Source organism: Pleurodeles waltl, chromosome 3_1 (genome assembly GCF_031143425.1).
Source record: "Pleurodeles waltl isolate 20211129_DDA chromosome 3_1, aPleWal1.hap1.20221129, whole genome shotgun sequence".
Lineage (NCBI taxonomy): Eukaryota > Metazoa > Chordata > Amphibia > Caudata > Salamandridae > Pleurodeles > Pleurodeles waltl.
The window spans coordinates 1,528,505,796-1,528,520,840 of record NC_090440.1 but is presented as its reverse complement, the minus strand read 5'-3'; the positions used below and the strand labels follow the sequence as shown (position 1 = coordinate 1,528,520,840).

Below are 15,045 nucleotides of genomic sequence, written 5' to 3'. Positions count from 1 at the left end.
ACTGTAATGAGACAGATACATTTTAACAACATGCTGAGAAAATGACTGAAATTGTGAGAGAAACTATCCTACAATCATTAGGAAAGCGAGGAAAAGGCAACCAACAACAAAAGAGAGGCACTGTTAATGACATATGAGAAGTCAAGAATGGCTAAACCCATTTATGTAACAACATACTGCCCTAGTTTAAATAGCCTGAAGAAATTGATCTACAAAGATTAAAACATTCTGACCTCTGGTACACTGAAAATAGAGATACCAATGTTCTCATTCAGAAGGAGTCAGAATCTACTAGACAATCTGATACACACACGCCCAAAAAACAGACACTGTTGAATAGCATAACTGCCTTCTGGAAGATACCAGCTCCAAAGGGTCATCACCCATGTGGTGACTGCAATGTATGTCAGTTTACTAAAAAGTATAAATCGTTGGACTTGGGGTCTCAGATACCATGAGAAATAAAAAAACTTCTCAAGCTAACTTCATTAATGTCATATGTTGGGATGCTCATGCAAGTACTGTAAATAGGTATGCCAACTAGAAACATAAAAGTAAGAAACAATGAACACGGGCACTATAAGATGCAAAAAACACAAATCTAACAAGGTATTACTTTGAAAAACGACACTCTGAAGATGACACAGTATGGTACGTAATTTAAAAATGTAAACCTTCCCATACAGACACTAGCCCTATTAAAATATGAACAAAGATGGGTATATAGACTCTGGAAGGACACATGTAGGCTGAATGGCGAGATACCAAGGGGACTATTAGTAGGATAGCAGGAAAATTACTTTGGAAACAGACACCAGAGTATAAGTTGAAGTATACTGTATCAACTACTCAATGTGCCATTATCAAATAAGAATTCTCTGACTCACTTTTAGGAGACCCTTCTGGTGAAGAAATCATATCACCGTGTGTGGATAAGGATATACAGTGAAAGTTGAAATCACCGGAATAAAGGATACGTTATCAGGCGAGGCAGGACTTTTTCTTATCCCAGGAAATTTAATCATGACTTTAGGTCAGAAATTCCCACCTAGATTATAACAATTACCTTTAGAAAGCACTATGAAAAACAATCACCTATACAGGCATTCTTCAAAAAAAGATGAGGACAACAACTCCCATGAGGTGCTATGTTTTTCTGTACTCCATAGAGGCCCACATATTAGAGGAAGGTACTGACCCAGCCATTTTTTTCATATTATAAAATAACGTATTCAAATAAAAACTGCAAAAGTATATGAAAAGTAACATGTATATTTGAATATAATTTGTAGTAGGTAACCATACTTTGACAGTAATAAGCATATATAAGAAATAATTACGTCAAAGAAGATCAGTCCATTTCCAGTCACTAAATGTTTTTTATTCCACAATATAGTGTAACAGCTTGGTCACTATTGCATGATAGAGCCTGACACAGCTAACATGTTTCATGACACCGTCACTTCTTCAGGGCTGTTGGTTCTTTAGACCTTGAGATCTTTAAGATTCTGCCACATAAGCCTTGAATTACCTACAAGAAGGCACCTACATTAAGAAATATATTATGTCCTGGTAACATGATTAAATAAATATCAGGAGGGTTTGAAGTCTTCCGCTGTTGTTCCGAAATGGTTACCTGACAAACTAAAAGGGTGTTTTTAAACATGGGAAGGGTATTTGGGTGTAGGTATGTGATGAGATAATATGGAGAGTTTCAATGATGCTACTAAAACTCATGTTTTTGAGACTGGGTTATTCAACAATTGTAACACATCAAATTGTATTAACATGGTGGTGTGTATATGTAACAAACCATATGTGGTTTCCACAACTAGAAAACAGAGACGAAAGGAACACATTAGGGCAATCAAGAATTTTTGGCTAAATAAGTTGAAAACGGTTAACACTGGACAGGGATATATGATCTTCCTCTTCTCACTCTTGACGACCAAATGTGGACTTCAGTTATCTTGTTTGGTTAAGCTATGAAACGTCTGGTCTCATTGGGATATAGGACGGGGGCTTTTGGGATTCAGGGTGGTCCAGGGGTGTGGCTCTGTTTCCCCTGAGGATAAAATGCTGTGTTCGCCCTTCGGACATCATTCTCTGTTGGTACAATACTGCTCTGTAACACCTGCACTGTGGTGAGTTATTACACAAGTTTGTAATGTTTTACATTGGAAAATAAAAACAGATTTTAAAATTAAAATAAATTTTAAAAAACGGTAACACTAGGATTTAATTTGGACAGAGACAAACACTTTACTGTGAAATGTGTTTACACTGAACATGCTAGGAGGTAAAAGAGGCAATAAGGATATTTCGGTGATTGTTACAGGGACAATAGTGTAATCCGATTAGCACTTAGCATATAACTTAAGATATACTATGGAAATAAAGGTCTAAATTATTGACCTTTTGATGATTACAAGGACGTATTACAGTACGAGTACGACATGTAAGCCTGTAAGAAATTGATAGAGTGGGTTCAAATTGGGTGCGGTAATTTTGAGAACTGGGTTTCTTCTAAATTTTCTTTTATATAGTTTTCTGAATTTTTACTTAATTTCTTTCTACATTTATTTTTGTTTCAAATACTAACACTGTTAGATGATCTAGCTGAATAAATAATCTGGGACATCTGAGTGAGGAGTTGGTATTGAAATAAGAAGTGTCTTAGAAATAAAGAGAAATGTGGCATGAAAAAAATTTCTTCTGGTTGTTTAAGATGAAATAGAGAGTTTGAAACCAAGGTCTATTACAGTAGGAATTTGTTTGTTTTGATATCTTATTATTTAGTAATTTGCTGTAGCATTGCAGTGGATGTCAAGCACCATAACTGGTAGTTTTGCTCAAGGATTGTTCCCATTAAGAAATGTGCAGTATAATTGAATTTATGCTTTCATTATAAAATGTGTGCTGCCTCCAATCTTTTTTCTTTGTTTTAATATTCTCAGAGGTTATGGTGAAAACACTTGTATGTTTTTGTAGTGATCATTGAACAAACAATGTGGAATATTAACCCCTTGGGTGCCCAGGACGTAACCGTTACGTCCAGACAAGGGCCCACAGGGAAAGCGCTAGCGCTTCCCCCAGGGGGCGTGGCACCCCCCTCCCCTGGGCAGGGATGGAAAGGAAATCGCTTTCCCTTGCACCCCCACCCCTCCGTGACACCCCCCATGGTGTCTGATGACGTCAGCGCGTGATCGTGCACTGACCGCATCAGAGGCTGCCCCCACCGGATCACAGGAGAAATGAAAAGGCATTTCTCCTCTGATCACGTGGACGGGGCGAGAGAGACATGAAAGGAGAGGAAAGACCTTTTGTGTGGGGGAGCAGCAATGCCACTAGACACCAGGGAATTTTTTTTGTAATTGAATAAGGGGAGCAACCCCTTAGGCGAGGGTCGCTCCCCGGGGGGGACAAATATACTTTTAGGCCATTTCTGTCCCACTTGACGGCAGATCGGTCGATTTTTATTAGGCCAATCTGCCCCCAAGGGGGACAGAAATCACTAGACACCAGAGAGTTCGGTTTTTTATTTAAGTTTACACATAAGGGGAGCGGCCCCTTGGGCAAGGGGCGCTCCCAAGGGGGGCAAAATATTTTTTGTCCTTTTATGCTCCCCCCGCCAGGGGCAGATTGCCCTATTATAATTAGGCCGATCTGCCCCCGGGGGGGCAGAAACCCCTAGACACCAGGGATATATATTTTTTTATGTTTACTATTTTTTTTTTTTATATATATATGGGAAGCAACCCCTTAGGCAAGGGTCGTTCCCCTGGGGGGCAAATTGTATTTAGGCCATTTCTGCCCCCTATGGGGGCAAATCAGCCTATTTTAATTAGGCCAATATGCCCCCAAGGTGGGCAGAAACCACTAGAGACCAGGGATTTTTTTTTTGTCAGTTTCACATGAGGGGAGCGACCCTGAGGCAAATTGTCTTTAGGCCATTTCTGTCCCCCTCTGCCTATTTTTGTTGGGCCAAACTGTCCCCCGGGGTGAGGGCAGAACCCACTAGACACCAGGGATTTTTATTTTTCTGTGTCAATTTTACGCAAAGAGGCAACCCCCTAGGCAAGGGTCGTTACGGGGGGGGGTTGGGGGGTCAACTTTATTTTAGGCCATTTCAGCACACCTTGGGGGGCAGATCAGCCTATTTCTATTAGGGGCAGAAACCACTTAGGCACCAAGGATTGGTGTGGGTGTGTTTTGTTTGGGGGTGGGGGGCAGCCCCTTGGGAAAGGGTTACTCCCCATGGGGGGGCCATATCTGCATCCCCTGGGGGCAGATCAGCCTATGTTTGGAAGGCCCATCTGCCCCCAAAGGGGGGCAGAAAGCCCACCAGAGAAGATTTTTTTTTAACAAATAAGAGGTTGGAGGGTAAGAGGGTGGAGGGTAAAAGGGTGGAGGGTATGGGCTACCCCCACCCCAAATAAATGGGGCCAAAGTTGTTCTGCCCACCGGTGGGCAGATGGAGCGATTACCCCGGATCCACTCCCCTGGGGAAGAAGGGAGAAATCATACTAGATGCCAAGGAATTTTAAAAATATATTTAAAATAGTGGGGTGGTGGCTACCAACCACTATGGACCTGGTTATGCCCCCACCCCAATTGAAAGGGTAACAGTCTTTCAGCTCTCTCCCCCTTACAAAACATCGTATCCCACGGCAAGCAAGAGGACATTTGATTATTTTAGGTTTTGGTTTTACCTTGGGAGCCACGAGAGCTTGGCTAACTCTCAAAGTTGTCCCACTTGGAATGCTGAGTACTGCACCTTTTTGACTTTGGGACACTGCCATCTAGAAAAATGTACGAGACCTAGACACGTGAAAACTAAACATCTTGCTGATTCCAGGGTGCTGTGCTTCACATGCACCCTGCACCATTTTCTTACCCAAAATGCCCTGCAAACCTCCAACTTTGCTGGAAACCATACATTTTTACAACATTTTTGAGATGGAACCTTCCGGAATCTGCAGGAATCAACAAAATTCCTACCACCCAGCACTGTCTCATCCATACCGATAAAACTTCTGCTGCACTTGTCAGCCAAAAAATGATTGTTTTCAAGCTGCCCTTTTGGACCCGCTTTGGTTCCCCCTCAATTTGAACATGTTTTTGGCTCTTCCCAGTCACAGGCACTTGGCCCACCTACACAAGTGAGGTATCATTTTTACCAGGAGACTGAGGGGGAACGTTGGGTGTTTGGAAATTTGTCCTGGTGTGGTGATCCCACACAGAAATGTGAGAATAATCTGGGTTTTTTTAGCTAAATTTGAGGCTTGCTGGGGATTCTGGGTAAGAAAACATTGGGGGATCCACGCAGGGAACACCTCCCTGGATTCTCAGGTGTCTAGTTTTCAGAAATGTCTGGGTTTGGTATGTTTCCCCCAGACGGCTGCTGAGCCCAGGACCAAAAATGCAGGTCCCCCCTCCCCCCGCACAACCCCCTCTGCAAAAACAGGTGGTATTTTATAATTTTGATGTGTCCAGATAGTGTTGTGAGGCATTTCCTTTCGCAGGTACTAGCCCTACCCACACAAGTTGGGTACCATTTTTAATCGGGAGAATTGGGGGAATGCTGGGTGGAAGGAAATTTGTGGCTCCTCTCAGATTCCAGTACTGTCTGTCACCAAAATGTGAGGAAAGGGTGTTTTTTTGGCCAAATGTTGAGGTTTGCAAAGGATTCTGGGTAAAAGAACCTAGTGAAAGCCCCACAAGTCACCCCATCTTGCATTCCCCTAGGTGTCTAGTTTTCAGAAATGCGCAGGTTTGGTAGGTTTCCCTAGGTGCCGGCTGAGCTAGACGCCAAAATCCACAGCTAAGCACTTTGCAAAAAACAGGTCTGTTTTCTTTGGAAGAATGTGATGTGTCCTTGCTGTGTTTTGGGGCAATTCCTTTTGCGGGCGCTGCGCCCACCCACACAAGTGAGGTACCATTTTTATCGGGAGACTTGGGGGAACGCTGAGCGGAAGGAAATGTGCGGCTTCTCTCAGATTCTAGAACTTTCTGTCACCAAAATGTGAGGAAAAAGTGTTCTAGCCAACTTTTGAGGTTTGCAAAGGATTCTGGGTAACAGAACCTGGTGAGAGCCCTACAAGTCACCCCATCTTGGATTCCCCTAAGTGTCTAGTTTTCAAAAATGCGCAGGTTTGGTAGGATTCCTTAGGTGCCGGCTGAGCTAGAGGCCTAAATCTACAGCTAGGCACTTTGCAAAAAACATGTCAGATTTCAATGTAAAAAAGTGATGATGTGTCCAAGTTGTGTTTACTATTGCGAGCATTAGTCCTACCCACGCAAGTGAGGTACCATTTTTATCGGGAGACCTGGGGGAAAACAGAATAGCAAAACAAGTGTTACTGCCCCTTGTCTTTCTCTACATTTTCTCCTTCCAAATGTAAGACAGTGTGTAAAAAAAGACGTCTATTTAAGAAATGCCCTGTAATTCACATGCTAGTATCGGAACCCCAGAATACAGTTATCTGCAAATAACCACTGCTTCTCAACACCTTATCTTGTGCCCATTTTGGAAATACAAAGGTTTCCTTGATACCTATTTTTCACTCTTTATATTTCAGCAAATGAATTGCTGTATACCGGGTATAGAATGAAAACCCATTGCAAGGTGCAGCTCATTTATTGGCTCTAGGTACCTAGGGTTCTTGATGAACCTCCAAGCCCAATATATCCCCACAACTATAAGAGTCCAGCAGACATAACGGTATATTGCTTTCAAAAACTGACATTGCAGGAAAAAGTTACAGAGTAAAACGTTGAGAAAAATGGCTGGTTTTTTCCCACCTCAATTTCAATATTTTCTTATTTCAGCTGTTATTTTCTGTAGGAAAACCTTGTAGGATCTACACAAATGTATTACCCCTTGCTGAATTCAGAATTTTGTCTACTTTTCAGAAATGTTTAGCTTTCTGGGATCCAGCCTTGGTTTCACACCCATTTCTGTCACTAACTGGAAGGAGGCTGAAAGCACAAGAAATAGTAAAAATGGGGTATGTCCCAGTAAAATACCAACATTGTGTTGAAAAATGGGTTTTTCCTGTTTTCCTGCCTGTTCCTGAAAGCTGGGAAGCTGGTGATTTTAGCAACGCAAACCCTTTGTTGATGCCATGTTCAGGGGAAAAACCACAAGCCTTTTTCTGCAGCCCTTTTTTCACCATTTTTTTTTTTTTTTTTTTTTTTTAAGAATAAAACGAAATTTTCACTGTGTATTGGCTAATTCCTTGGTCTCCTTCAGGGGAACCCACAAAGCCTGGGAAACCATAAAAAACCTTAGGATGTTGGAAAAAAAAGGATGCAAAGTTGATGTGGGTAGCTTATGTGGACAAAAAGTTATGAGGGCCTAAGCGCGAACTGCCCCAAATAGCCAAAAAAAAAAGCCTGGCACCTGAGGGGAAAAGGCCTGGCAGCTAAAAGGTTAAAGTGGAGATCAGATACAATATAAGTAGTGTGGTGGCTAAGAATGAGAAGGTGGCATGGAGGATAGTTTCCCTGGTTGCTTAGGATGAAAGTGCGAGAGTTCAAAACACAGGATTGTTTGTTATGATTTTTGTTACCTGCCTATTTATTTAGCATTATAGCTAACATTTGCAGTTTGGGTTTCGCTGTCTAATTTAGAAAATTTGCTAATATATTAATTTTCTTTGGTAGGATTCAACATGGTTTTAAGTAAGTAGATTTGTGAACAAAGGTTCCAATTTGTATTTTTCTTTACCTTTTTCTTTATTTTTCTTTGTTTTAATATTACCAGAATATATGGTGAAAACATATTGGATGTGTTTGTAATGGTGAATGAGCAAATAATGTGGAATATAACAGTGGAAGATTAAATACAATACGAGTAATGTCCTGGCTATGAATGGAAATGTGGCACAGAGGATAGGTTTCCTCATTGTTTGGGACAATGGTCATGGGTTGGAAACACAGGTTTGTTTGTTATGATGTTTGTGACCTGGGAACTTATTTAGCATTGTAGCGGAAGTGAATCAAAAAAATATTTAGTTTGGGTTCCTCGGTCTTATTTAGGAAATTTGGTAATATATTTATTTTCTGTGGTAGGATTCAACATATTTTTAAGAAAGTAGATCAGTGAACAAAGGTTCCAATGTAATCTATGTACATTGTTGCGACGGATGAAAGTTATTGGATTTGAATGTCCCGGCTATACAGGGATTCTACTTCCGGACTTTAGAGCTTAGAAGGTTTGGGGGGTATTTCAGAAAGGTATATAAAGTTGGTTTGTCTAACAGCAAGGTTTGATTGTGTAGCAGTGTTTTTTATTGTGTGAATTTTGTAACAAACTAAGGTGAGAGCAATACATCAAGTATTTTTGGTTATTGGGGGACTGTTTCCCGACACACAATTTTTTTTGGGTGTTCTTTCCTTGATTTTAGTTTCCCTTATCATAGGGGTTAGTAGATCAGGTTTGCATTCATTAACGATACACATCGTCATCCACTACAGTAGTAGGTGAGTTTTTGCTTGTAGGGAATACTTTTGAACAATATTGTTCCACAGTTAACTCAAATTTGTTTCTTGATATTATTCCTATCAGCAGAAGTGAGTCTTAGGAACTGCTTGCTGGAAATGTGTTATTGAAAGTTGGTAAAGACTTTCTTGATTTGTTGAGGTCCTTATTTATTTAATTTTTTGCAGTTTCATTATTGGGTTCGCATTTATTATTAATATTGTGCTCCGCTATAATACTCTTATAGTACTAGATGAGTTTTTACTTGTGGGAGAGTACTCTTGAAATATATTGTTCAGCATAAGAAATTCACATTTATGTGGTAAGTTGTTGTCTCAAATCAAGTTTTTGTTTTGTACTATTCTTATCTGCAGGCTCGAGTCTTAAGATCTGCTAGATGGAAACAGTTATGTTAAAAATGTGAAGTTTGTAAAGCCTATCTCTGTAGGTTGAGCTCCTTATGTAATTATTTTATTTTTTACAGTATTGTTAGCACATAAGGGTTTCATCCAACTCCTCACACAAGGGAGAGGGGCAATATGCTGACTGAAGACCAGAGACCACACACGGATGATCAACGAAGGAGAAACCCTGCCTTAGAAGGCGGTAGGTGTTATCAGGCAAATCACACCGCCACTCAATAGGAGAACACGCCACACCCCTATATGGCAGCCACCAGGGTATGCTGACGTGAGTAGTGCTAAATCAAAGTTTGGGTAATGACGGAGCTGAATATCGTGTGCATCTCCTTGAAGACATAAGTAGCGCAGACCAATAAACCTTTTCACCACAGGCTAATTCTATTTGAAACAACTGCGATTTTTTTTTTTTTTTACGATGAATACAATCTGCTTTTTTACTACTGGAAGTGTAAACATAGGAATAACTCATTTCTACCTGCATTGAAAAGAAATATTTTCACTGAGTTATTGATATGGGACAAAGCTGCTCCCCCCTCATGTTATTTGGTGCTTTTGATCAAGAAAAGTCTACTGAACTATTATTGTCTCTCATGATGTTCACCCCTATAAACCAGTGTGTAACTACTGGAGGTGTCACCCTTACGCAGACCAGGAAATACATGAATAACCCAGATACTAATACTGTCACAAAATGATGCATGTATGTTCCACGTGTATTTTTAACACTTTGACCTGGTGTGCGTTTCCTTTTGCAGTGTCACTGCCATCATGTCTTCTACTAAATGAATATTAGACTGCTACACCACTACAGGAGTGGCATGTCATATGAGAGTTTTGGGTTTTTTTTTTTTTTTTTAACTATGCTGTTCTTTTTCCTAGGTAATAAAAACTATACAAATGGGAAGGTATGACTTTCCTTTTCTAATTTAAGCAAATATTCTTCACACTTAGAATAGAATAAGAACCTGTCTAGAGCCCTGAAGAATGTCCGAGACCAGTGTACAGCTAGAACGCGGCAGAAACATGCTGGCAAACTTTAAGGACGGCAGGGACATTGTACCCAGTGACATTTATTAACTACACTTCATAGTGATTTTAATTAAGCCTAAGAAGCCACCTAATAAAGGAAACCCTCATGGTACACCTTAAGGTATTTTTAGATTAAAACTGGATTCTCGATCTCTTATCCAGAAGATTACCACATCTTAAGAACTCCCTCAACAATTATGAGGTCCAGTTTCACCCTGACAGTACCATCTTACCAGGGTAGGATAAGGTGGCCAATGGTGAAGCATGCTATATTACGTGGGTGAGACCACCTCATGCAAATAGGACTCTGGTATACACAAGTAAGGAACACCCTTCCTCAAGTAATGCCTCACAGCTCTCATTGGTGGTTATGAGTTCCAATAGGCAGTGCAGTGAATCCAGCCTTTAATTATCTCCTTGTGATAATAGTAAAACGCTACCTTACGGCCAACTGGCACGTTATGTTGGCTGACAAAGAAGAGGTGTTTTATTCCCCCAAAAAGTGAATGACCAATAAAAATGCTTTTAAATCTTGTTTTTATCCTGATACATACATTTGCTCTGTGTTCAGAGAAGAGTCAAATGCCAGCTTATGTCTTCTTAAAAATGTCTGGTTAATTTATCCTGAAGGCTAGTATTTACTTTCCTTTCTGTGACTGCAAAGTTAAAGACTTTGTAAAGTGAACTGTCTGACAACCATCCTGTACATAGTGTGTGAAATAAAAGGCTGAATGGTCAGTTTTTTTTCTACTACAAAACATTTAGCTAGATTGTAAATAAATTGTACAAACGATTTCAAAATATATTTCAATAGTTATGAAACATTTTTTTTAAACAGTGAAAGATTTCAATGGGATGAAAACAAATCAGAACACTTTACTTGGTGATGTGTAAATGATATTTTGCTGAAACTTAACTTCCACAGATTTTTTTTATACGTTATATAGTTATATCAGTAAAACTGCATGTTAATGGGAAACATTGTGGCAATTTCAATGGACAATGCGCTGTTTGCAAATGGCAGTGTGCTTTATATTATGCTTTAGTGATATATTTATTGCAAGTGAGCTTTTAAACAAACTGAGAAACATTCCGGCCCTCGCCTAAATGACAATGTTTTTAGTGAATTAAGAGGTAAGTCAGGGCTGATATGTACCTTATACATGGGCTAGATGCTTTTAATACATGGAGCAAAAGTTTAGGCTATTAAATTTAACAACTTTTTTTGTACAGCAAAAATGCTGAACTTGCATATTTGAAGAACCTCTCATATAATAATGAAGAAAAAGGTGGCCCTGTAAAATAAAATATTTGCTTAGGATCACACAATTTTAGATAGTTTATGGGTCAGGTACATAACAGTTAAGTCAAGTACATTATTCGAGCCACAAGGCTTGCAGGTCTATTAACATTTTGATGATTTTTCAAGGCCTGGACATCAGAGATACAAAATAGTGACATTCAGGATACGGTAGGATTATTATACAGACAACACACGCCAGGGGTAACCCACAAATGTGTAGTTTATCTGAAATGACACATTTTAACGCAGGAATGATGCAGGATATTTCACTTACATATTATATGCAACTGTTTTCATTCGCTGCCAGATTTCCAAGAAAGGCTAAATTGTGCTACTTTAGTAGATCTAATTTTGTGTGGAATACATGGGGAGTTTGCGCTGTTATTACCAATTTAAGACCGCTTGACACAGATTGGCAGGAATCTGGAACTTGACTTGCATCCAGTTGTGGAAAAAAAAATACTTAAGCACACTGAAGTTCAACGCCGACACTGTTTGAACAGCTCACTACTCAGTGACTGCCCGTGACATTGAGCATGTCAAAGATAATCCAGTGGCTTCTCGTATCGCAATTCTGTGAAAAAAATCCAAAGCCTAATAAAAAAATAAAGATTTCATCACACTTAAAAAACCAAAACAAATAACTTCTGGCGGGTTCATGAGTTATGGACCTTGGAAATACGATTTACGTGGTGCAAGTGCATCAATTTACCGGGCATTCTACAGCGGCTAAAGCTCAAACACAATACACTAGATTAAGTTTCCACTGATATATTAATAATAATATAATTGGTTAGGGATATGCGATAACGTGCGGGTGTGTATTTGTGTAGGAGTGAGGAGAAGCGAGAAACCGAACCTGGGACCGGGTTGGTTGGGGGGGGTGGGACGGAGAGGGGGCGTTGGAAGAGAAACTGACCCTGGGACGGAGGGATAGGTTATGACTATGGGATTAGTACAAAGTGCCCCTCAGGGGTACAGAAGTGTGACCGAAAGTGGGAGGCATGACCCGGGAATGTATGGTGGACCACGATGGAATGAGTCTGGAGCACCCAGCCTTCCCTGTCTGGCGTGCCTCCAGGAAGGACGCGTTCACTCTAACGGGAGAATGTGCCTTAAGGGGAGGGAAAGGTGACCAAGGGAGAACCGCTGCACGAAAAGTGAGGGAGCGAAGCGCTTCGCCCCCAAATGATGGAGAAGTAAAGAGGTACGGAAATGACGCACGGTTAATAAAGAAGCATGTTAAAACTGCCTACTTTAATTGCCCCCACAGGATCCCACGATGCAACGAGCGGGTGGGAGTCGGGGATGCTTCACAGCGCTAACCCCGGAACGGGAGCTGAAGTGAACATCGTTGCGCGCGCCCGCCCCAGACACAAACTTCTACTTCCGTCATAGAAGAAGGCGGAGCTGCACGTGGTGCCGGCGGCAGCGCGCACGCTCGCAGAGTATACCGTCATGCGCGCGGGGCGAGTTATTCTGTGACAGAGATTTTAGCGACTGCCTGAAGGCTTTTAGAAAGGAGCTAGAATGCTAACTTTCCTGAGTTGACAGAACAAAAGCAAAGTGTACGTGTGCGCCATGCTGCTGGAATTAAATTTGCCGAATCTTCAACTCGGGCTTTTAGCACCGTAACTGATGATTACAAAACCGCAATATTCTTATGTATGTTCATCAACCGCTTTCCACGACTATATCCTGATTATTTTCTGTGACGCTTCGTATTTTCAAGACCTCATATATTTTGAGAAATTTGCTGATGCAACCGTTTCGGATGAGCAGGATTTTTTGAAGAGCGGTTTTGAACCAAATTGGCCTGGTTCGAGGTGCAAGCGCTGAGTGGCATGGTTAGTGTGCCAGAAACCCTAAAGCAAATATAGAAGGCACACGTAGTGACTAGCATGTAATGAAATGTAGCAATGTGGAATCTAGAATGTAGTGATGTGGGGGATGAGAAGGGAGGAGGCTTCATTCTTCCAGAGGTGCATAATGGCAGTTACCCAAGCCAAGAAGATTACTCTAGAAACAATCCCAGATTCAGTAGATGATCATCCTGAGAGAGTGTGGCTTATATAATCTATATTAACATGAAATGTTTATGAACTAATGTATAATAATGCCGCATAGAAACTGTATTAGTATGTTTTGCTAAAAACGTGCATTTGAAATGTGACCACGGGGAGTGGCCGCCAATATATACGGGGACTAATGAAAATAACTAATGTTTAGGAAATATTGCATTTAAATAGTTTTATACTAATTATTAATGATTATGTTATTAGAGTTTTTTTTGTTAATAAATTTCATAGGCCTTAGTTAGCATGAGTTGAGGCCTAGCTGCCTGACTCTCATATTAAATGTATTTTTCTAACGTGCAGTGAGCTGACTTGCAAAGGACATGAACTCTTGTTTTCAAATTTAGAAGCTGAATGTAACTATAGTAGATCCGTTCTCATGAAATTAATATTGCTTGTAGAAATGTATTAAGCCAAAATGCAACAGTGTAGACTAATGTTGAGTACAAGATTGCCCAAACCGGTATGGACCATGGAGCTACTGACCGAAGATGTGCAAAGAATTACAGAAGGATGAAATAATACCGGACGTTCCACCTTCGAAGACGTCAATCATATAGACCAATAAACTGCTTGAGAACTAATGCGGGGTGAAAGATTTAATGACATAATCTGTTTTTTAATTGGCTAAAGATAGTGGGGTGCAACATTTGTCCAATCAAGTTTTAGGGGAATGTACAACGGAAAAGGGATAAAAACCTATGACACGGGGAGCCATTTAGATTGGTGAGGGAAATGCTATCGATTTGATCCAGAAACTTTGTCACTCTGTTTGGTGATTTATTGGGTTTACTTAAACCATCTTCTTCCTTAGATTGCCCATTTACACTTTACCTCCTTATGAGGCAAGTGCCAGTTTTTCCCCGTGAACTGAGTCTCTGACTGATGGCGAATCAACTGATGTCCTGAAGATGATGACTGAACCTGGGTGCTGACCCAAACCTTGGAGGGTAACTATGACAATGAAATTGCGATTTGTCTGTTTGCTTTTCCTTTCTAGGTACCAACTGCTTACTTTTGACAGAGACCATAGCTAGACGTTTTCCAAATTGCTGTTCAAAATTGTTTTGCATGAAGCCCAACATGCTAATGCTAATCAGTGGATAGGACAGGGGTTCATTATACCGACGCATATAGACAAATGACTGAATCTATACTTTCTTGAACTGACGCGTTAATGACACTCTGCTGAAGTTGATTTATGTTGACGCTGTGTTATGTTCTAATAATTGCGTTCCTTGCTTTGATGAAGTCTTATTCTAGTTGCCAAATTATGAAAATGATATTGAGTGTTTTGTTTCTGAAATTAACACATTTGCTCTTAGAATTGTAATCAATAGGGAATAAACCTCATAAAATTCTACTAAACTGGTGTGGTTATTCATGACTGTAAGGTCATGGTGATGTCTCAAGTTTAACTAATGTCTTTGACTAAAGTGAAATGCGTTATTGTGATAAATATTGATGACATTATTGATGTATTGATTGACATGTTGATTAGCTATCTCGTCCTAAGGTGTCTCTCAACAGGGTCAAAAGATTCATTGGCCTAAAATGAGTCCTAATGTTATGTTATGTTATAATGATTTATATAGCGCCTAACTGCCCAACGGCCTCGTAGCGCTTATACTGCCCTAGCGGTGACATACTGTTTAAGTTTATACAAGAAATTTAGATTTTAAATATCCAGGTCTTCAATTCCTTCCTAAACAACATCTCTCGAGGATTTAC

General features: G+C 40.3%; 1 protein-coding gene across 4 annotated transcripts in view; it reads right to left on the bottom strand.

Annotated features, from left to right (window-relative positions):
• Positions 1-12,633, bottom strand: part of EYA3 (EYA transcriptional coactivator and phosphatase 3) — a 900,226-nt gene extending 887,593 nt beyond the window's left edge. For all 4 annotated transcript variants that reach the window (XM_069225116.1, XM_069225117.1, XM_069225118.1 and 1 more), the window contains exon 1: positions 12,496-12,633. The gene's annotated coding sequence lies outside the window, so the exon portion shown is untranslated. The remainder of the gene's footprint in view (positions 1-12,495) is intronic.
• Between the last annotated feature and the right edge of the window lie 2,412 nt (positions 12,634-15,045).